Here is a 24,754-nt window from a genome sequence, read left to right as displayed (position 1 = left end):
AATAATTGGAAGATGACAAGTATTTACAAAATAAGATTCCTGAGATACATCACTCAACTACCTTGAGATCCTATAAATTATAGGACCCTAACAGAGAGAAGACTGAGAAAAGACCAAGAGAGAAGGATTCCCCTTCAGTCATAGAAGTCTCAACCAAGGAATTCTAGATCCATTCAAAGAAGATAAAGACAAGCTCCAAGGTATATTTCCCACCATTGGAGGAAACACAGGGTACTATTGTACTCTATGGCCTTCATACTTTGAAGTTTGGAAGCACCACTAATTCTCCATCATCCTCAACCACCAAAGAGAATCCAGCTACAACACCTCGTACACCAGAGTCATTTACAGAATATAGGTAGCTAGACATATTCCAAATGTATAAAGAAATTAAATAGAGGAATGAAGACCTCCATGGTAACATTTATGCTCAATTCAGGAAGCACTCTCCCTCGATTCAACACGGGCTCATTTCAGCCTATGACACAGAGAAATGGAGAATGCATATGACATTCTTACGGGCACAAGTACCTCAACCTAGATCAGTAACTGATTTCAAGAAAACTACATTTGAGTTTGAGGCAAAGGATGTCCATCCTTTGGACCAGATGGACATGAATCAGTAAACATGAGAAATGTTTGATTCAATCTTCACATAGATTGCACTTACTGCTTCTAAACCATGACTGTCTTTAAACAATATTCAGTCACAGCTCAAATTGGAGAAAATTTCCTCTCTGGCCAAAGACAGCAGAATTAAATATTTAGAGGAAATGGTGCTCAAAGAAGGTTTTGATCCTGGTAATTCAAAGGCTATGGAAGAGATTATTAAGAAAAACAATGTTGAAATATCATCCCTGAAGAAGCAATTGAAACTGTCGGCCACCGAAGATTAAGGAAATGGAGGCAGAGATGGATAGGTTGATCAAATAGAAAGAACAGAGTTCTCAACTTGCTATGGTTCCTCTTGATGCAATTCCTATTGCATCACTACTTCAAATAGGCATTCCTACAGTAGGAACATCCTCCTCTACAACACCTCTTTCTTCGTCAACTGCAAATGATTCAATTAAATTAGCTCAATCAATGGAAAACATGTCGATACAAGGAGAAGAAATTAAAAAACCAAGAGAAGATGTAAAAATCCTACAAGAACAAAGCACTAGATATGAGAATTCTCTCTTGATAGAGATGTAGAGATCCCAGACTCTTTCCTAGATATTGCAGCAGATGGAAAAGTAGACTGCCATGGGTAATACCCTAGCATAGGTTAAGGAGAACATTTGGAAAAGGATAGATGTGTTGGAAATACTGAGTTGTGGGGGGGGGGGGCGGAATCAGTATACCTTTTTAATTGTTCCTTTTATCACCAAAACATATATATATGGAACACAGAAAATAGATAGCTGGAATAAATGCTTTCATTAACAAAAACAGTGCAATGAAATAAATACAATATATAATTGGTTGCAATCAGTTGCCAAGCTCCAACTTGGACATTTGTGAGGCTCCAACCTCCAGAGCACCAACTCTGTTTTGCCAAGGCAATAAATAGTTCTGCACTTAGGAGCACCAACTCCCAAGGATTTCAATCCTTTTAGTTCTGATGCTCCAACCCCGTGGGCTCCAACCCAAATCTGGTATAAACTATTTTGCTATAGTTCTCTGCTCCCAAGCCTGCTGAGCTTCTACTTCACTCCTGTTCTCCTGCTTCTCCTACTTCTCCTGCTTCTCCTACCTCTGCCTGAGCTTTGGCTTCCTCTCACTCTGATTATACACACAGAGCCTCATTTCCTTGTTTTCCCTATTTTATGTATCCCTAATGCCTCTGACTATTCGTTTTCGCTTTCCACTGGCTCTTCGGCTTCCTCAACGCTCGCTTTATCTCCCTCTGCACTGGCTTGTCCTTTGGCTTCCCTCTTCTTCATTGCTTTGGCTTTTCGGTTTCCTCTACGTTGGCTTCTCGGTCACTGTAGCTTCATCTGTCTCTTCGTGCTCACCAACACTCCTGGGACACGTCGATTCAACGGTGAGGACCAAATACACAGAGAAAAACTGATGCCTGTTAAAACTGTAACATAGCTCCTTTTATCAATAATCATAGACATACACGAGACTTTATCGTTTTACAGAGAGACTGTACCAGCAGAGTGGACCCACATGCCATGTCACAGTCACAATCGAAGTTGGATTTTGTTCAGGCCTCCTAAACTATCAGGTGCATTTTATATGCATCTTTGGCCTTAAAACTCCGCACAATACAAAAATTTGAATACACAGAATTATATGAAAAAACACGACTGAACTGCTTAAGGGCGCACTTGAAATTTAATTCACCCATATCTATAATTGTATCGGGTCTGATATGTAATCACAGTCAGAAGTTGCGCTGATGGCCAATGGCTGATTCACCTACTGATTAAGCCAACTAGTAATGTTGCATCAGGTCTGCAACATTCAACACAATCAACACTTGTAGGAGGGTAGCCCTTTGGGTATTGCGATATGTGATTACCGATACGGCGGATGCGATATGATATTAAATCATATTTCAGTGTTTCAACAAGTCCGCATGTATTGCAGTTATACGATATTTATATATATATTGCAAATTTGCATGTTTTAATGTGCCAAGGCTTAGAGCCCGAAAATCTGCAATACACTAAAAACATGCTTTGGAACACTTTTGGCGGACTTCACTGTTTATGCACCCGAACTTATATGTTCCATTGGGTCTGCACATATATGTTGTTGTTGGGGGTTTGGGGTGATGGCACATAACCGAACCGTCGATTATCATATCGCCGATATATATATATATATATATATATATATATATATATATATATATATATATATATATATATATATATATAGATATATACTTCTTCGCTCTGATGGTGTATTCCACTATAACTAAGTCTTCCACCTCCGATAGTGTATTTGGATGCATATACACTATATTTCTCCCGATAGCTCCCTATAGTGTATTCTTTGGCATTCTTTGCCATAATTTGCTCCAATAGCTCCCGATAGCTCTGTTTTCTTCCTCTGATGGCTCCGATAGCTCCCGATAGTGTATTCTGTGGCATATTGCTCCCGATAGCTCTGTTTGCTCCTCTGATGGCTCTGTTTGCTTCCTCTGGCTCCTCGAATATTGCCATATTGACATCAATGACAATCTATGTCAACAATCTCTCCCTTTGTTATTGATGGCAATATTCTTCTGCTCTCCTCCTTTGACATCAATGGCAAAGGAATGCATACGAACTTCCTCTGTCGAACTGCCCCCCCTGTAGAACTGCTCCCCCTATCCTGCAACCTCTTTATGAATGAACTTGGGTGATGCTTAAAAGATAACCCCCATCTTTTGACGAAGATGTTCAAATGCCTCTCGAGGAAGAGATTTTGTGAAAATATCAACTATTTTCTCCTTAGTACTGATATATTCCAAGACGATTTTTTGTTCAGCTACTTGCTCACGAAGGAAATGATACTTGATTGGTATGTGTTTGGTCTTTGAGTGCATCACTGGATTTTTGCTAAGACTGATAGAACTTGTGTTATTACAATAGATGGTAATCGGTTGATCTGTACCTATGTTGACATCTTTTAGATCTTCCTTCATCCATATTATTTGAGTACAACAGTCTACTGCAGCTATATAGTCGGCGTCGGCTGTGGATAATGATATGGATGTTTGTTTTTTGTTGAGACAAGCTACTAAATAGCCTCCCAGAAAGAATTCATTTCCACTCGTACTTTGTCGATCATCTACACTTCCGGCCCAATCAGCATCGGTGTATGCAGTTACAGTCAGTGTTGAGCTCTTAGGGTACCAAAGACCGAAATCAAGAGTTCCTTTCAGATATCTGAGAATTATTTTTACAGCTAACAAATGGGATTATTTAGGGGCAGATTGAAATCTTCCCACCATTCCTACTGCCTGCATAATGTCGGGTCTTGTAGCAGTTAAGTACAGAAGGGCTCCAATTATTGACCTGTAATGAGTTGCACCTATTGGAGGGGAGTCATCATTTTTTCTCAATTTGCAATTTGTGGTCATAGGTGTGCTCATGGGTGCACAATCTTCCATTCCATATCTCTTAAGCATGTCTTTAAGATATTTGGCTTGAGATATAAAAAATCCTGCTCTGGTTTGAGATACTTGTAGTCCAAGGAAGTGAGATAACTCTCCTATCATTGACGTCTCGAATTTTCTTGGCATGTTTTGATAAAATTCGTGGCTCATTTCATCATTATTGCTAGCAAAAATCATATCATCAACATAAACAAGTGTGACTAGTAACTTACCTTCATCCATCTTTATGTGGATATTACTTCCTACCACTCCCTTCTTGAAGCCTTGTTGTTGTAGGTAGTGATCCAATATTGCATACCAAGATCTAGGAGCTTGTTTCAACCCATATAATGCCTTTTTCAGCTTACAGACTAAGTCTTTTCCTTCCGTTAGATCAAACCCTTCTGGTTGCTCCATGTATACTTCTTCCTTGAGTTCCCCATTCGGAAATGCTGATTTTACATCCATTTGATAGATTTTGAATCCTTTTGAGCAAGCAAATGCCAAGAACATCCTGATAGCTTCCATAGGAGCTACTGGTGCAAATGTTTCTTCAAAGTCAATTCCTTCAATTTGTGAATAGCCTTTGCAAACAAGCCTTACCTTGTTTCTGATAACTTGTCCATCTTCATTCATTTTATTTTTGAATACCCACTTGGTTCCTATTATGTTTGTCTTTTGGACGAGGTACCAGCTCCCATGTCTCGTTCTTCTCAATTTGAGACATTTCTTCTTCCATGGCTTTTACCCAATGAGGATCCTTGCTTGTGCAAATGTTTTTGGTTCTATCATGGATAGAAGAGCAATACCGTTTCTCTTTGGTATAATTATCATCCTTCTTCGAGTTTGCATCCCTTCATCTCTATTGCCAATAATATGCTCTTCTGGATGATATTTCTGGAGAAACTCCATCTTTGAAGGGGTATGAGGTTGTTATTTTTCCTCTTCTTCTTCTTCCTAATCTATTTCTTCTTCTTCAGATTCTTCTTCTTCAATAAGAGGAGGATCTTCATGTTCTTCAATTTCCTTTTCTGGAGGGTCTTCATCAATCTTTACATCAATGCTTTCCACTATTTTCCTTAGTCGAAAATTGTAGCACTTGTAGGCTTTTCTCCGTGTAGAGTATCCAAGGAATATCCCTTCATCAACTCGAGAATCAAACTTTCCTGGTGAGCCATCATTGATTTTTATGAAGCACTTGCTTCCAAAGATCTTGAAGTACTTTACTGAAGCAAGTCTTCCTTTCCATAATTCATAAGGAGTTTTTTCACAATTTGGTCTTAATTGAGTTCGATTCAAGGTATAGACAACTGTCCCAACTGCTTCTCTCCAGAATTTTGGCTACAAGTCTGCTACTAATAACATTGTTCTTGCCATTTCTTGAACTTTTTGGTTTCTTCTTTCAACTACCCAATTTTGCTGGGGTGTTCTGGCAGCAGAGAACTCTCTTTTAATTCCATGTATATTACAGAACTCATTAAATTCTTTTGATGTGAATTCTCCCCCTCTATCTATTCTAACGCACTTAATTTTTCAGTCTTTTTCATTTTCTACAAGAGCTTTTAGATTCTTAAAACACTCAAATGTTTCAGATTTATATTTTATAAAATATATCCACATCATTCTAGTATAGTCATCAACAAATACATCAAAGTACCTTTCTCCTTGGAGTGCCTGATTTCTAGTTGGTCCACATAAATTAGCATGGATGATCTCCAAGGGCTTTGATGTAGAGAGCTCCTTGGTCTTGTGGCTGGTTCTGGTTTCCTTTCCATGTTGACATGGACAACATACTCCTTGATTTGGTTTGAATAGCCTTGGGATGTCTCGTACAGCTTTAATCATGCTGATATGGATCATATTTTTGAAGCTTGTATGTCCAAGTCGCTTGTACCACAACCAAATTTCATCTGTCTGACTCAGGTAGCATTTATTTTCTTGAATCTTGTTCAGAATGTAAATGTTTTCTGGTGTTCTAACCCCTTTGGCCACAAGTTCCCCTGAGGAAGAGTTCCTTATTTCACAGTCTTTAGTGCTAAAGACAACATTATGTCCTTGATCACAGATTTGGCTGACACTCAGGAGGTTGTGTTTGAGCCCATCTACTAGCAAAGCATCTTGAAATTTTCCTTTTCCATTGATAATAGTAACAGTTCCTTTTCCCACAATTCTGGCATATCCGCTTCCAAAGGAGACATTTCCTTCCTTTTTGCTCAATGAGACGAACTTCCTTTTGTCCCATGTCATGTGTCTAGAGCACCCACTATCCACAAACCATTGATTTTCATTATTTTGAGCATATACAGCCAGACCACATTTATCCGTGTTGGGATTCTCACTACTCACTTTTCCTCCTTTGAGTGGGTAGTTTTGTTCATAGTGTCCATTATTGTAGCATAATGAGCAAATCAGATCAAAATTGGTCAAGGGATCAAACGAATTGAAGGTTTTGATTTGTCCCTACCTTTTGGGGGCATATGGTTTGATTATTTGATCCTTTAGCTTTGGTGTCTCACTCTTGCAAGCCATGTAATGTCTTGCTTGATGACCAAAGTTTTTACAATGAAAAAAAGTCCAAGAAAGATAGTTTTGTACTTGTTGTAGTAGCCACGGTTTGAGTCAATTTCCTTCCTTGGAATTACTCCCGCTTAATTCTTTGGATTTGAGATGGGCCTTTGATGGAATACAGGTTTGTATTTGCTGTAGTATCCATGATTCGAATCCACATTCTTCTTTGGAGCTATTCTCTCTTCATTCTTTGGATCTGGGATGCGCCTTTGATGACATACTTTTTCTTCTTTTGGGTTGCTGGAAAGTGCATCGGCATAGCTTCTCACACTATTCTTAGTGCTTGATGCTTCTCCTTTAAAACCTATTCCAGACTTGTCATGTTGAGGTTTTTGACCTTTTAGGATAGTCTCAAGTATTTGAGAGCTTTTCCAACCCTTTTTAACTTGCTCCAATTCCTTCCTAAGAGATACAATTTCGGCTTCACGTTCTTCACAAGTCTCTTCTTTTTATTTTAGCTTTGTTTCCAAGAGATATTCTCTTCTTCTTGTTTCCTCGTTTTCTACCTTGAGAGAAATGATTTTATTCTACAGTTTCTCATTTTCTTCAATGGCACTTATTAACAGTTCATCTACATTTCCTTCTAGCCATGAGTCATCATCATTTGTGAATGCCATGAATAATGTTTCTTGGCTTTCATCATGGTCACTTTCCTCATCTGATTTCTTTTTGATGACTACAAACTCATCCCCATCAGACTCATCTTGCTTAGAGAAGAAGTTCATCGTATTGAACCCTTTCTTTTTGTGTACCATTCTTTTAGAATTTCCTTCATCATCACTATCATGTTTATGAGGACATTTTGCAGCATAATGACTTATTTTTCCACATTTGAAATAGATAAGAGGGTACTTACCGTTTAGCTTAGATCCTTTCTTCAGCTTTCGTACAAATTGAGCCAATTCGGATTCCACATCGGACTCATCACTACAGTGATTTCTTTCTTTCCCCTTCTTTGATTTTGAAGCCTTGAATGCTGCATCTTTGGAGTTTGGGCCACCTTTCCTTGTCTCATAGGCAGTGAGGATCCCATGGAGTTCATCCATCTTGAGAGTATCTAGATCCTTTATTTCTTCTATGGCACTTATTTTTAGAGTCAAATCTCTCTGGAAGAGATCTCAAGATCTTTTGAACAATGGTACTTTCTTCAATGTTTTCATCCAAACCTTTAAGAGCGTTAACCACTTTAGCTACTCAGAGAAAGTATGCTGCAATATCTTCTTCATCTTCCATTTTCAGACTTTCAAATTGCCTTCTATGAGTTTGAAGCTTTGCCTCCTTGACTTTTGAGTCCCCATTATATAAGCCAATTAGCTTATCCCACATTTCTTTGGTAGAGTTATAGTTCATGACTTTAGTAAACTCAAAATCAGTGATTCCGCTAGTGATGGATTTCAAGGCTTTTGCATTTGCAATGTAAGCTTTCCTCTTGTCTTGATCTGTTGGAAGAGTGGAAGGAATTGGGCACTCATTTAGAACCGAATGCCAGACTTCAGGTCCGAGGGACATTAAGTAGTAGGTCATTCTCTTTTTCCAGAAACCAAAATTAGTGCCATCGTACAGAGGAGGTCTTCCTGATGCTTCGTGATTTCTCATTGTGGTTGTGGATCCTTCTTCAAGTTGTTAGGCTAGTATGAAGAAGCCTGCTCAGATACCAATTGTTGGAAATACTGAGAGGTTGGGGGTGAATCAGTATTCCTTTTTAATTGTTCTTTTTTATCACCAAAACATATATATATATATATATATGGAACACAGAAAATAGATAGTTGGAATAAATGCTTTTATTAACACAAAAAACGCAATGAAATAAATACAATATATAACTGGTTGCAATCAGTTGCCAAGCTCCAACTTGGAATTTTGTGAGGCTCCAACCTCCGGAGCACCAACTCTGTTTTTCCAAGGAAATAAATAGTTATGCACTTAGGAGCACCAACTCCCAAGGATTTCAATCCTTAAAGTTCTAAGGCTCCAACCACGTGGACTCCAACCCAAATCTGGTATAAACTGTTTTGCTGTAGTTCTCTACTCCCAAGCCCGCTAAGCTTCTGCTTCACTCCTGTTCTCCTACTTCTCCTGCTTCTCATGCCTCTCCTGCCTCTGCTTGAACTTCGGCTTCCTCTTACTCTGATTATACACATAGACCCTCCTTTCCTTGTTTTTCCTGTTTTATGTATCCTCTGACTGTTCATTTCTGCTTTCCACTAGCTCTTCGGCTTCCTCAATGCTCGCTTCAGCTCCCTCTGCACTGGCTTGTCCTTTGGCTTCCCTCTTCTTCATTGCTTTCGCTTTTCGGTTTCCTATGCGCTAGCTTCTTGATCACTGTAGCTTCCTCTGTCTCTTCATGCTCACCAACACTCTTAGGACACGTCGATTCAATGACAAGGACCAAATACACAGAGAAAAACTACTGCCTGTTAAAACTGTAACAGAGCTTCTTTTATCAAAAATCATAGAAATACACAGGACTTTATCATTTTATAGAGATACTGTACCAACAGTTCAAACCCACATGCCACGTCATAATCGCAATCGCAGTCGGCTTTTGTTTAGGCCTCCTAAACTATTGGGTGCATTTTATATGCATCTTTGGCCTTAAAACCCCATGCAATGCAAAAATTTGAATACACAAAATTATATGAAAAAACACGACTGAATCGCTTAAGGGCGGACTTCCAATTTAATTCACCCATATCTATAACCGTATTAGGTCCGATGTGTAATCGCAATCAACAGTCGCGCCAATGGCCGATGGCCGATTCACCTGCGGATGCGATATTATATTAAGCCAACTAGTAATGTTGCATCGGGTCTGCAACATTCATCGCAATCGGCGCTTCCAGGAGGATAGCCCTTTGGGTATTGCGATATGCGATTACCGATACAGCGGATGCAATATGATATTAAATCATATTTCATTGTTTCAACGGGTCCGCATGTATTGCAGTTATAAGATATTTATATATATATTGCAAATTTGCATGTTTTAATGCGCCAAGGCTTAGAGCCCGAAAATCTGAAATACACTAAAAACATGCTTCGGAACACTTTTGGCGGACTTCACTATTTATGAACCCGAACTTATATGTTCCGTCAGGTCCGCACATATATGTCGTTGTCGGGAGTTTAGGGTGATGGCACATAACCAAACCGCTGATTATCATATCGCTGATATATATATACTTCTTCGCTCCGATGGTGTATTCCACTATAACTAGGTCTTCCGCCTCCGATAGTGTATGTGCAATATAACTAAGTCTTCTACCTCCGACAGTGTATTTTCAATATAACTAAGTCTTCCGCCTCCGATAGTGTATTTGCAATATAACTAAGTCTTCCGCCTCCGATAGTGTATTTGCATGCATATACACTATATTTCTCCCGATAGCTCCTGATAATGTATTCTTTGGCATTATTTGCCATACTTTGCTTCGATAGCTCCCAATAGCTCTGTTTTCTTCCTCCGATGGCTCTGATAGCTCTGGATAGTGTATTCTGTGGCATATTGCTCCCAATAGCTCTATTTTCTCCTCAGATGGCTCTGTTTGCTTCTCTGATGGCTCTGTTTGCTTCTCTGATGGCTCTGTTTGCTTCCTCTGGCTCCTCGAATATTGTCATATTGACATCAATGACATTCTATGTCAACAAGATAAAGCCATGGTAGAAATATGGGAGTCTATTCAAATTATTTTTTAGCAAATGGAATTAATTCAGAGATCTAGTGAAGCTATTGAAAAAATCAAAGTGTAGTTGGGTGATAAACCCAATGAAGCTACAGAGCTCATCAAGTTCCTCAATTCCAAAAACAAGAAGGAACTAGAAGAACTGGAGATTGATGATAGAACTGAAACCATACTAGAGGTCAAAAAGGTGTTGACCAAGAGAAATTTGATCAGGTAGCTAGAAGAAAAGTGTCAAGTTCTGGGCATTGATGTACAAAGGTTCTTCAATAAGCTGGAAGCCCTCTACAAAAAGGACTTCCCAGCTTATTAGTAATAAATGACAAGCTCAGCACAAGGTCATATTACAATTACAAATTGTTGACCAGGGCTAAAGAAACTTATAAATTTGTAGGAGGGAGAATAAGTGTGATAGGAAAAGTGTTTTAGAAGCATTGGCATATGATTTGGACATTCAGTATGAAATCAAGCATATCTTTATTTCCAACCCAACTTTTGCCAAATACACTGAAGTGGATGAGGCCCATGGGAAGTTACTCAGGACATCTATCCCCAGTGAACAACGTTGGGATAAATTATGTGAGTTACTGGAGTAAGAAGATGACTTGGTTTTACAACTCAGCATCAACAACACAATAGGATTCGAAGGGCTAGATATTTAACAATTCCGCAAATCAAGTGCGAGCACTTTAGATAGTTCCAATTTTCCTAATTATTTTTAACAATTAGATAGATTCAGTTTAGGAATTCCTAAATACAACCTAATCAGTTTTGACAGGATATTTTGTAAATAACTTATAAATACTTCTCTTTTTGAAGTATCAAGGGTTGATTTTTGCGTTTCAGAAAGCTATTGTATTATTTTCATTTGATGGGATAATCAGTAATAAAAAGAACATTCTTCACAGGATTCATGTGTCAGAGTATTTGGTGAAGTGCTTCTCTCACTGTTTATGTGTTATTTCTTTGTTTCCATGCTTATGTTTTCTTAAACCTGAATTATTTTACAGAAAGTTGATGAACAAAATTTGTTTAAAAATACACTCAGATTTTGGTTATGGATAATTTAAATGTTTTCTTCAGATATCATGTTAAAGGATTCTTAATTTCTCTTTAACTTCAATTGAACTTATATCTTTTCTTCTATCACACTTCATTTAAACATAAAGGATCCAGTTAGTTCAACTAGCTTTCCCTGTGAAACTCCTTTGAAAATTTGAAACATATCTACGTTAAGTTGTAGACTCCATAGCCCAATGGAAGTTTCAGGCATTTAATCAACCAATCAATTTTAAAATCAAACTCTGAACTCTCATAACTATCCTAATATCTAAATACAACAAAGTTAAATCTGATAGAGAGATCCTTGTCTGAAGCTGATAGGGCTAGATCCCAGCTTCCAAAGTGGTTTTGTGGTTACCTCTATGGTTCTCTTTTGTAACCTCGAAAAATTATAGAGTGCTAATAATATTGATGAAGCAAAATCCAAACCCGAGATAGGATTTCCACATTTTTCCTGACCGTAGGATGGTTGAGCCAAATATCTCTTCAGCCATTCACTCTCGTGCCATATTCCAAGCATGAACCTGGGATCTCATAGAACACATCAATAAAAACACCATCGAGGGCTTCCAGAGGCCATCCACCTCAACCCATCAAACAATGGTTCCACCTCATGATCGGGCATCACAAAACCATCCTCAGATCAGTCTCTATCCAAGCCTTCTAGGGCTTTGGAGTGTTCTTCTAACCAAGGCTCCAAGACTAGTAACTCGACCCATAGCTTTTATCGGGCTCCAAAGAATTTGTCCAACTAAGGCTCTAGGACTAGTAACTCAACCCAGCAAGGGCTCTAAAGTGTTTTTCCAAAAGGACCTGAAGGAAAGAGGGAGGATCCCTAAGCAGTTGAGGGAACAACATGAGAGGTGAGGGAGAGTTACGAAGGGATAATCGGAGTTTGGGAATAATGAAGATGGTTTAAGCGAAATAAATGCTTCAGATAGGAGGAAACATAGGTGCAAAATCCTTAAAAAAATTGCAAGAGCAAGACAAGGCAAAGAGCATAATTGAAATGAAATTTGAAATTGAGAGTTGGGTACCTTTATAAAACCAGAGAGCCCAAATTGGCATGGAATCTATCACATAACAACTTTCATATAAGATAAACTCCTCTATCTAGAGAAAGGAGGGATGGGAACACACAAAGTGGTAGAGGGGCCCTAATTTCAATAGAGAGAAAAATAAAGTTGTCGTGAAGGTCCCCAAAATTTTCCATAAGATCCACTTGAGATACCGCCTGCAAGCTTATGAAGAATAGCTCTCGAATCCCCTTTGAGTAATATAAAATTTTCCTGTCGAAACCATGTGGGAAAAGCTCCAGAGATGTAAATCTTAAATTACCAGACCACACTTATTGTGTAACACAGAACATGAATCCCTTGTTAATGACAAATTTCTCTACTCCTTTGGCGAATATATGGCATCCAAAAAGGCACATCAGACTCTCATACAAACACCAAAGGTCGAAATCCTGCATATTGATCAACCTCCCTCACTCCATGGATGTAGCCTCAAGGCCAAAAAATTAACACTCACAGAAATCATATCAACCTTGAATACAATGAACTTCCCCCCCCTGGAGCTTTCACAGATCCTGGTACAATGGATGAAAAATAAATGAGTTGTCGTCTTGCTGTTGAGATTGCTACATGCAAGTATTAAATGGACGCGTTGCTTGCATGACCACCACCATCCAACTCATCCATGGAAATAGACCCACACCACATAACCACTAGTTTATAATTCACAATGTTGAGGGAATGGAAGGACTTATAAACGAAATTCATAAAGTCCACCAAAAAAATGGATTTTTGAGTGTGCATATGATTCAGATTTAAACAGGGACACAAAAAATTACAAAGATAACCATAAACATAGAGATGCAGCGGAAATAATACTTCATTTCATTAATGTAAAATACTGAAATATGCTTACAAACAGAAATGGAAATACACCAGCTAGGGCGATGGTAGCTTATCTCTGAGAAGAGATGTGGCAACTACATGCCTTCGAAATCAACTACAATGAGGCTCAAGGGCCTTTTTATTATTGAACAATAAGAGCAAACCCTAAACGACGAAAACCCTAACCTGAGGAGATGTAACACCAAAAGTTTATGGGCCCCGTTGGGGTGAGTTGGACAACCAACTTCCCAAGGTCGTTACTTGGTCATATTATCTCCGTTTGATGCGCATGATAATGCATTGGAAAGATCTCTCCGAGGACTACGATAGAAAAGATGATTTTAGACAAAAAAACGCTCGCGGTAGATTTCCAAAAAAACGTCATTTAGGGCCTCAAAACGGCTCTGAAACTTTAGGACCCGAAAAATTGCTAAAAATAGTAAAATGTGCTACAATTAAGGAAACTGAAAAACTAAAAGAAGCAATGGTGGGGATCCAAGTGGAATTGGTGGGTGGCCACCAATATCCACCTTGATTAGCATACCCATGTACTCTTTTGTTGAAGCAAAGAAAAGAGACCTAGATAGGGCTCTTCATGGAATAGTTTTCTGTAGAATTTTCTCTACAAATTAGCTAGCTCACTGATATCATGTAGAAATTTCACCTGCAGATCAAACTGATATATGCAATGTACTAAAGCATAATACTAGATCTACATCTACCATAAACTTTGCGAAAGCTAATCAACCATGAGCAACGTCAAGCATGAACACATATAACTGATAAGAAGGAATCAATCACACATAACACAGAGGAATTTATCCGGGAAAAGCACCGGCCTAAAACCCCATCTCTGTATTATCAATCAAGTGGAGTCCACGAAAAATTTTCTTTTCTTCAAATCCTTTGTCCGCGTAATGTTGTGAGTTGGAAAAAGAGAATAAATTCCCTATGACATATCCAGTTAAAATGAGAGAGAGAGAGAGAGATTAAATGGGTAAACAAAGACTTTGAAAGTTGAGGGTTATAAAGGGGATGTACACAAACTCTAACATCCTGTCAACCTCGTGAGTTGTCCATATTTCCATTGGATAACTGTGTATGAGAAAATTGATAGTTAGGTTTTAAGTTTCAATAAAGTTATTTAACAATTTGAATAAAAAAATAATTTAACAATGATGCAATTAAAGTTTCAAGAAAGTTATTTAACAATTTCCCAAAGCCTTCTTTTCATCTCCGTATTCCACGTCTCCACCCACCCAAACTTCCAATTCTACATACGTATTCTATTTTACATGTGATTGAAGACTACCCATAAAGATTCTTCCGAAGTTTTTCCATCTCTCGTTCGTGCAAGACCACCACCCACCCTATTCTCATAATACACTCTCAGGTATTTCAAGATCTACCCATAAAAATTGCAACTCTCAGGTGATTCAAGATAGGTAAGAAAATGGAGTTCCAAGCCTACCTATATAGCAGCGTTCACATACAAAAATCGCATTAACAAAAGGAGAAATATTTTCCAAATATTTTGGAGATCTTCAGGTCACTAATTTTCCAAAAATAAGAGTGCACATCAATAAAATCCATAAATATTCTTTTTTCATTGGAATGAACGAGACTACGACATTTAAGCAATGATGGTGAATATCCATTTTTTTGCAAAAGTAAGAAAAAATTACCGCGTTTCAATAAAATCATTGATGCGCTACTGGCCTAAAATTAGTCACCAATGTGCTGAAAATTAATGCAATCGCACAAAATTAATCAAAAACATTCTCAACGCAATCACATAAAATTAATCAAAACACATTCTCATAAATCTTTGGAGATCTTCCCATTGGCTAATTTCTAAAATAGAAGATCCCATGGGAATAAATTAAATCTTCAATTTTTGTTAAAATAATTTTATTTCTTTCTTTCTTGAATAAATGAAACGTCATTTAAACAAGGATGTTGAATACTGATCTTCTTGTCAAATTAAAAAAAGAAATTACAATTTTTGGTCAAAGTAATCACAAAATATTGGTTGTACAGGAGCGCACTAGCATAAAATTAATCAGAAGTCAATCTCTCCACCTGTGACTAAACTAGACAATCTTTTAAACATTGAAGTCAATATGACCTAAATAAATTAAAAAAATCTGATACTCCGTAAAATAAATCGAAAATCTCGTAATTTTAGTTAAAAAACTCATTGCCACGGACTACAACGTTTAAATTTAAAATACGGTACTTAAAATAAAAATAATTTAAATTAAATTAAAAAAAAAACTTCAAAATCATCTTCAAAGTGTATTTTAGTAAATTTCTATGTTTCTTTTTTATATTTTGTCACCCCAACATTAATTCTATGAATAACTTGTTTTATTTTCATTAAGATAATATATGAATATATACCAGGAGAAGGATATTATTGGTTTTATATTCCAATGTATTTTTATCTTCCAATTTATTTTAATTTTTTCTATTTACAATATTGACATAGGATTCTTAATGTTAAATATTAGGTGTTCAACATTCTTTCCCTTAATCTAAAGTGATGTTGGTGAGTCCAAGCATTATTCAGAATTTTAGAATCTTTCAAAATTTTGCCTTCCAAGTGCTTTGGTGAAGATGTCTGCAATCTCCACATTTGTGGAACAATGTCGTAGGTGGATTGTTATGGCCTCAACATAATGTTGAATCAGATGGTATTTTGTATTGATATTCTTTTTTTGATCATGGAACTTTAGGTTCTTGGGAAACTTTATTGTAAAAGTGTTGTCAATCAAAAGAGGAGTTGAATGTATTTGTTTTTCCTTCAAATATTCTAGAATTTTCCTAAGCTACACAATTTGTTGGCTTTATGATGCATGTGTTGTACTTGATGGCAACCCTCTTATAGAAGATCATCTCACTTGTATACATTCAGATGAATCCACAGAAGAGATATCAGATATGACAGAATACATGGATGTAGGACAGTACAAAGGGATCAGATGACAGTTCACAAGTAAGCTTTGCCATCAAGTCCAAAGGGGGAGATTGTTGGCATTATGGCTAAAGTGTTGTCCTTGATGGCAACTCATACAGGTGATGGATCATAGTACAACCAGTCAGTAGCAGAGATTGATGATTAGCTCACAATAATGAAGAAAATAAGTACGCAGGTACACAGTACAAAAGGTGCAGACCCGCAGTAATATCATAGATAAAGTGCGTACATACCCACAGGTACACCATGTAAAAGGTGCGGAGCCTAGTTCATGCAATGAAAAAGTATTCTCACGTGGGAATCCAATGGTGGACCATAGTATTTAGCCCGACGTATTTGATCCTATGGTTTGGTCAGTGGTATTGTTTTATATTATTATTATTATTATTGAGCCCCATGTTTGTGGGCCCCTTGTATTGATTATCTATGGTATTGACTCATGGCTTTAGCAAGAGCTTGCCTATATAAAGCAAAGGAGATCATTTGGCTAGACACGGGTGAAATTAGAAGATCTTGAGAGAAGCTAGATCTGAAATTCTTGTAATCGGTTTGTGAGAGAGAGTTGAATCAATGTCAAGGAGAAACATGAGAATTACAAGTCGGATCTACTAATGGGTTGATATCTCCTCGGCGCATGATCAGATCTGCAGATCTGATAGTTTGGGTTATCTTTGAAGTCTGAAAATTGTCTATACCCGCAGGACCGCAAGTGCAGCGAAAGAAAAGTGCGGAGATACGCAAGCACAGAAGCGTTGTAGGTGCGCAGATACGCAGGCACAGAAGCGTTGTAGGTGCGCAGGTTCGCAGGCCCAGAATTACAGAAGATGCGGAGGGGCGCAGGCATTCCATTGGACACAGAGAGGAGGTGCGCAGGAAGTCTGTGAGACACAGTGCGTGGGTGCGCAGGAAAGCAGTTGGAAACAGTGCGAATGTACGCAGGTGTTCTATGGGTGAAGCTGCGGACTTTTCATGAAACCTATTTAGCTGCCCCTGTTTATTATTGTTGTGTTCTGGGTTTTTGAAGTGATGTCTGGTATTATGTTCTGATAACAGCAGTGATTGATTGAATGATTATGATTAGCTTCAGTATTGATAGATGAATGGATCAGGTTCATAATGACTTATCCTTATATGATCTGGTGGACTAGATCTGGTTGATAACTCTTATTGTATATGTATTGATCTGGTGATTGGGTGATTCAGAAGGTTGCTTGATTATGAGCTTCAATGTTGTTGTTGGGTCCAGTATGAAAATTGGATGAAATGTGGCCTTTCAGATTATGTGTTGTGCTTCAGTGTATCCAGTCTGAAAATTGATGAAACGTGGTACCTGGAGGAGAGAAGATTGTAGGTCAGCACCTACGTACTAGTATCTAAGCTAGTACAAGAGCTAAAGGAAATATTTGGAGCATTGTAGCAGGTAGCAGCCTGCGTACTAGTAAATGGATCGGCTAGTACAAGAGCAAAGGGGGTTGTAGCTCTCGTACTGGTATAAGACTACACCAGTACAAATATTGTAAAAGGATTTTCTTATTAAGAAGAAGATTGAGATGACTTGCAGCAGGTGGTTTTCTCTCACATTGGGTTTCCACCTTATATCATGTTGTTCATGTGTGTGCCTTATGTGTGATGATCTACTCTATGTCACTGCATCTGTTAACTGATAATATGGTTGTTAATGTTCTAATGCACTCATTGAAGATCAATTAACTTAATCATAAGAAGTTGTGGAAGTAGAATATATGAATCAGAGTTTGGAAATGAAAAAGTTTTATTGACTTGATAATACTGATTCACCCCCCCTCTCAGTATTATTTCCAACACAATTTCCTTCGTTGCTTCAAGTGCTGCCACATATTTTGCTTCATTTGTGGAATTTTTTGGAACTGATTGTTTGCGTGACCTTCAGGAGATAACTCTTGATCCAAGACTCATAACATAACCTAAACTAGATACTCCAGTTTCTTTATCTCCATCGAAATTTGAATCAGAGTATCCAATCATGTTGAAATCATCCACCTGTGTATACTTGAGTCCAAAGTCTTGAGTTCCCTTCAAGTACTTTAGAACTCTTTTTGCAACAGACTAGTGACCCTCACAAGGGATTTTCATAAACATGGAGATGACTCCAACATCAAATGAAATGTTGGGTTTGGTAGTAGTCAGGTAGTTGAGAATTCCTATGAGTTGTCTGTACTTTATTGCGTCCTACAATTCTTTTCCTTCATGAGATGTGAGCTTTAAGTTTCGTTCCATTGGAGTAGTTAAAGGATTGCACTTAACCGTGCCAAACATGTTCAACAAATCTCCAATGTAATTCTTATGAGAGACGAATATAAATTTCATATGTTGAGTTACTTCAATAACAAGATAGTAGTGGACATAGCCCAAATATGTCATTTCAAAACATTTCCTCGGTTCTTTATTTATGGATGAATGTAGCTCTCATTGTTCCCTGTCATCAGAAGATCATATACATACACCACAAGATATACAATTGTTTTTCCAACTTTATTGACAAACAAAGTTCCATCATCAAGATCATAATGTTTGAAATTGAGTTTCAGAAGATTCTCAGTCAATTTCTCGTACCAAGATCACGGTGCTTGCTTGAGGCCATACAAATATTTTAAAATCTTGCATACTTTATGTTCCAGACCTTTCACAACTAATCCTTCTGGTTGGGACATAAAAGCATTCTCTTTCAAATATCCATTCAAGAAATCACTTTTTACATCCATTTGATGGACTTTCCAACCATTTTGAGCTGCCAAGGCAAAGAGTGTCTCGATGGTAGCCCATTTTGCAGTGGGGGAAAAAGTCTCCTCATAATGAACCCCTCCCTTCTATGCAAAACCTTTTTCCACAGGCCTAGCTTTGTGCTTGTCAAGAGAGCCACCTACTTTATACTTGTTTTTGAAGACCCACTTGCAGCCAATTAGTTTGGTTCCCAACAGAGGACCAACCAGCTTCCTGGTGTCATTCTTTATCAAAGCATCATATTATTTCTACATCAATTCTTTCCAATCATCATGAGAAGCGACTTATTTGAAGGAAGTTGGTTGGAAATTTGTCAGCAAATCCAATTCACAACCATAAGAAAAATCCATATCAGTAGATGAATTAGAATTGTCTACATCACCTCCATTCTGTCTGGTTGAGCTTCTTGTTCCTCTCTTTCCAACCTCATGAGTACAAACACACTCAAGTGCCTTTGTCAGCCATTTTGGAGGAACTTTCTGAGATGGCCCAAGATGCTCCATTGACTAAGATGGAGCTAAATCAAGATTTAGTCTCCCAACTCTGTCAATCACATCACTCATACTATCATCAATGGCTAGAGATTCATGCAGGGGAGAGATTGCTTCAGAAGAAGATTCCAAAAATTGATTCTTTATATTAATCCCCCCTTCAAGGTGTGGAATCTCATTATAAAACTCTTGAAAAGAATTTGCATGGCCGAATCTATCCAAAAGATCAAGCTGTCGCTCAACAACATTTTCAGTCTTGGAAGATTCAAGAAAGATCACATCTCTAGATATTATAAACTTGTTATTCACTTCATCATAGAAACAATATGCTTTGGATGTATTTGAGTACTCCAAGAAGATACATTTGTGATTCCTTGCACCAGTTTTGTTTCTCTGTTCCTTCGATATCAAGGCATAACAAGTCAAAACAAAAACACTGAGATGCCTCACCGAAAGAATATGGCCATACCACATTTCATAGGGAGTCTTGTTTTTGATAGATTAAATGGACACCTATTTTTTATATAAACAACACATAGAACTGCATCAATGCAAAATGTTAGTTTATCATTCTTGAAAAATACCATGGAACGTACCATATTTAAGATTGTCCTACTCATTCTTTCAGCTATTCATTTTGTTGGGGATTATAAGGCAAGGTTGTTTGATTTTTGATCCCATGTTGGCGAAGATAATTTTCAAATTCATTTGATGTATATTCTTCTCCATTATTAGTACGAATATATCCAAAATGAGATTTTGCATAATTTTCAATGCATGCATTGATCTGAATTAGATCCATGAAAATTATCGAAGTGCCATGACTGTATCAAATCAGGATAGACTTCAAAATTTATGAACAAAGAGCTATCAGGAAGACCTCTGGATAGTGGTAGTTTGTAGCCAGCAAGGAACGACGAGGACCTCAGTCAAAGTGCGCTGACCGAGGCCCATGGAGACTGCGTAGGAGGAAAACTAGCAGTTAGGAAGCCCGGATCGTGAAACGGAGGCCATTTCTGATGCACGATTAGCGATGAAACCCCTCAAGAAGGAAAGGCCCTGAGTGCTCGGTCGCATGGGAATCTGGGAAACCGTAGGGAAAGCGTTAAGGAGAAAGGCAGGTCCTACTCTCCAAAACCGGTAGAATATCAGAGGCATATTGGGTGATAAGCAAATTTAGGCAGAGAACGAGCGATTCCGTTCATCGCACAATGCGTGTCCGGCGGATGAGAGAGAAAACTACCTCTCATCGCAGGCTAACGGTTTGTTATCACAAAATCACTACTGAGGGCTGCAACCAAGCAAGATTTCATGTAACTCTTTCAAACCTAACTTTAGATCAAAGATTAGCCTCTTTGATCAGAGAGGGCTCTCTCACAAACTCTTGATAAAATCCTTCAAACACTAGATGGCTAACTCTTTATTTAATCATGAAAGCAAAGCTAGTTGGAAACACATCAAACTGGTTCTCATTGGGCTATGGAGTCTATTATATTAAGTAAACAAGGAAAACATGGTCATCTCATGGAAATCAAGGCTCTTTGCATTACATGTCAAACATACTCCACCAAAATATAGCTTGCTGAATACACAGGAAGTCAAAGCATATGATTATGAATTCTGAGTGATTGTATTACAACAAGACTATAAAAGAACATAAAGTATAAAACACCATCATTATATTTGAACATGACAATCCATCGAGAATCTTGAGAAGAGAATAACACTATTTTACTATTACTGTCAAAAAAGGTCTTACAATGGCCCAAAACAACTCTGTTTTTCTATAAAATATCCAACCCCTATTACATGCTACATTGATCCCTATATAGGCAAGCAAACTAAACCACCTCGAGCTTCCTCCTCCAGCATGAGGGGAGCCTCGAAGGTGGCTATTAACTATTCCTACATGCTATTTAATTAATGTATTTATTACAAAGTGCTGAAATGTAATTGCACACAATCCTAATCAAACTAAAACATTAATTCCTTTCTCCTCGTATGCTTGATGCTTTTCTGGCTCTTGACACATGTCCTTTTGCTGCTTGAGTTGAGATGACTGAAGGAAAGTACACTAAATAAGTTGGCCTTGGATTCCAGTCACGTAGATGGCTTCATTAATTAACTAAAGAAGGTGCTCTGTTTTCACGGCTTCTGTCTCCCAACATTCTCCTAAAGTGTAGCAACATGTTCCCAAGTCTTTTAATAATCCCAGGTATGGAATGCTGACATGTTTTTGAATGTGCTGTAGATGGTATTGATAAACAGATATCTCTCTTCCACAACTCCCGCTCACAGTATCACACTAACAGTTCTGCGCTATAAAATTATCACCTACAGCAGTTTCGTAGCGCGCTACAAAACTGCTGTGTGATTTAGAAAACACAGCCTTCTTTACTGGTTTCTGCTAACACTGCGCTTATGGCTGCATTGGTTGATGATGCAATTGCTAATCGAAGCTTATAAAGACTGTTTTGTTCCACACCTCTTAGCTGGAATTTTATTTGCCATGTTACGGGACGAAAGCTTCCATCATTTTCAATCCTGCATGTGTGTGCAAAGCACCAATCTCTTCTCCAGTCACTAGTCCCAACTGTATATATCAAATCGTTGTCTTTGAAGATTTCAGAATATCTTTCCCAAAAGCCATATTGCCGGAATCTTTCAGGATGATTGAGAAATAGTTTGTTGATGTGGCAAGGCTTGGGATCTGGAATGAAAAATTCTGCAGCAGTGCGATCTGGTAAACCTATCTCCCATATAGTAGGGCCATCTCTTGAGGGCTCATAGATCAAAATTCCAGCATCTATCCTACAACCTGAATATATGTTAATCAAGCCTTCTTTCATATAGTCAACAAGAACACCCGGCACCCAACCATAGAGATTGTAGGTACCAAGGCAAACATTTTCTATAGAGAAAAGCCCATTCTCCTCAGCTTGACTCCAAAATTGGTAGCTCTTACTCTCTTTTTGCCAAGAGCCCTTTTCTCCAGGTGTGGACAATCCCAGAAAAACAAAACGAGCAGGGTGAACATCCTCAACAGCATATTTATCATGTACTAACAGTTGTCCAGTAATATATCCTCGTTCTGGTCTCTTTCTAAATAATGGAGATTCAGGCCACCCATAAGGCCAACTTTGTACCTCCTTTATCATCTGTAACTTTGCATCTTGCCACAAGGAGAATGGGCGAGCCTCTCTTGATGAAGAATTAAGATAAATGAAGACTGGGCCAAAAACCTTTTGCCATGCTTTTCCAGAACGAGACTTAGGACATAGCTCTTCACCCGCATAATGAGCACTATGAAACATTGCAAGCGATGTTGGCCCAACATGGGATGTCAAGTTTTGTTTTATTGGACCTCCATTACAAAATTCATCGCTAGGAGTGATGACCCAGAACCCAACCATGGGATCAAAGTTGATCCATCCATGGACTCTGTTCTCCCTATTGTCACATGAGTACTGGTACTTATCATCTACCTCGCCTTGAAGGCTAGGGTTCCCAGAATTTGAGAGAAAAACTGCTTCAGGATATGTAAGTATATTGCATCTATTTGGTATCCGATCATCCGAGGATGACATCAATCTTTGTTTGTTATCAGCAATTGCCATGAAGTGAAATTTTGTCTTTCCTCAATTTGAATGTAACACAAGTTTGATTGAGATTGAAATCTGGCCACCCTGTTGGACGCTCATATATCGCATAGGTGTAAAACCCACTGCTCCCTCGAAGCAAAACAAACCTTTTGTCTATATTTAATGGCACCATCTTCCAACTGCTTGAAGGATTGTATGGCCTGAGGAAAGAGACTTCAACCTTATCCTTGTTAGCCTCGACCACTTTAAAAAATATCGCACTTGGCACATCAAACGTATCCTTCCCTCCTGGCTCGTTCCAATTGAGATCCCAGTATCCTCTGTTCGTTTCTTTGTTGAAAATTTCGAGCAAATTGTCAAGCCCTCCATAACGTATGCCTGTAATTATCCCCGCTGGTTTTGATATGGTGACTCGCACAATTCCATTATCTAATGCAATGTGAGCACCCTGATGCACAAAATACACATCGCCCTCCTAACACTTCCGCTACAGAGTGCAGAACTAATAGCATACTTATCAAAAGTGTGATAAATGTAATCTAATGTAGCGCAAATCTTCTGAGAGCCATGGTTCTTGAAATATTTACAATCTCCCTCTGAATTTAACTTGTGCTTTGGTAATTCTTTAAACTCCAAAACTTCTATGGAGCTTGAGAAGTTTCTTGGTCGCCAGCTGGAGCATGTAACCGGCACGTTACCACATTTGTAGAAGACAATATCTAAATAATACCATCCACCTTGACAAAGGAAATTCTTCTATTTCGAGCTCTGCCATGTGCTTCCTTGTCTTTACGACAACGATTTCTCCTCTCTTTCTAGGAATGGCATCATCCTTCTTTTGTTTTTGTTTAATGCGCACTTATCTTTTAACGGCACCAGTTAATCTAATACCAGCTCTTGTGCCACTAATAATGGCGGTCTTGTAGCAATCAAACTATTATAAAACTACTTGACACCTGGCATTGATCACCGCATTTCAAAAGAGCACTTTCATGTCTTCAATATGTGCATTAATAATGAACCAACGTGCATTAAGGAGGTGCTGTGTATCTCAGTTTAAAAAAAAAACGTGATCCCCTGCAAAAATAAACACAACGCTGCCTATTTGTAACACTGGCTGTAATTTCGTATATTCTGCAAGCAGCATAGAATCTACAGGAGCAGAACGACCAATATGAAGAAGAACCCTTAATACAACATTGGATGCGTTGGGTTTGTCATGCCTCAGCTTCCATAATAGCTTCGGAAACAAATTGACCATTTCTCTTAGAAACACTAGAAGAAGACTTATCTCGTACATCATGAAAAAAACATGTTTTCAATTGATGAGAGGTATAAGAGCTTCATTGTCGAGCTTGAGTTACACTCTGCAAATGCTCGTGTAAAAGCCTTCAATAGCCTTTCTTTCCAGTCTACGAATACATTCAGTATGAGATTTGGAATGAAAGGAACTAAAGAAACAACGTGCTTTTCAAACAACCGCTTTGAGTCTGCTGGCAGCATCTGGCCCTCTAATGAATTCTCCATGAATTAAAGAACTCTTTCATTAGGAAGACAATTAATGACAACCCAATTTGTAATCTCCAAAGCGATCTCACAAATACCAGTATTTAAGGTGACAAATCA

The 24,754-nt window shown here is 38.2% G+C and overlaps 1 pseudogene; it reads right to left on the bottom strand.

The window, feature by feature from the left end:
- Positions 1–995: 995 nt before the first annotated feature.
- Positions 996–24,655, bottom strand: LOC149185311 (rhamnogalacturonate lyase B-like; annotated as a pseudogene).
- Positions 24,656–24,754: the final 99 nt, after the last annotated feature.

This window comes from Pinus tabuliformis, chromosome 3_2, assembly GCF_031772625.1.
Source record: "Pinus tabuliformis cultivar Carrire ecotype Pingquan chromosome 3_2, CPIR1, whole genome shotgun sequence".
NCBI lineage: Eukaryota > Viridiplantae > Streptophyta > Pinopsida > Pinales > Pinaceae > Pinus > Pinus tabuliformis.
This window is presented reverse-complemented; position numbering and strand designations above follow the sequence as displayed.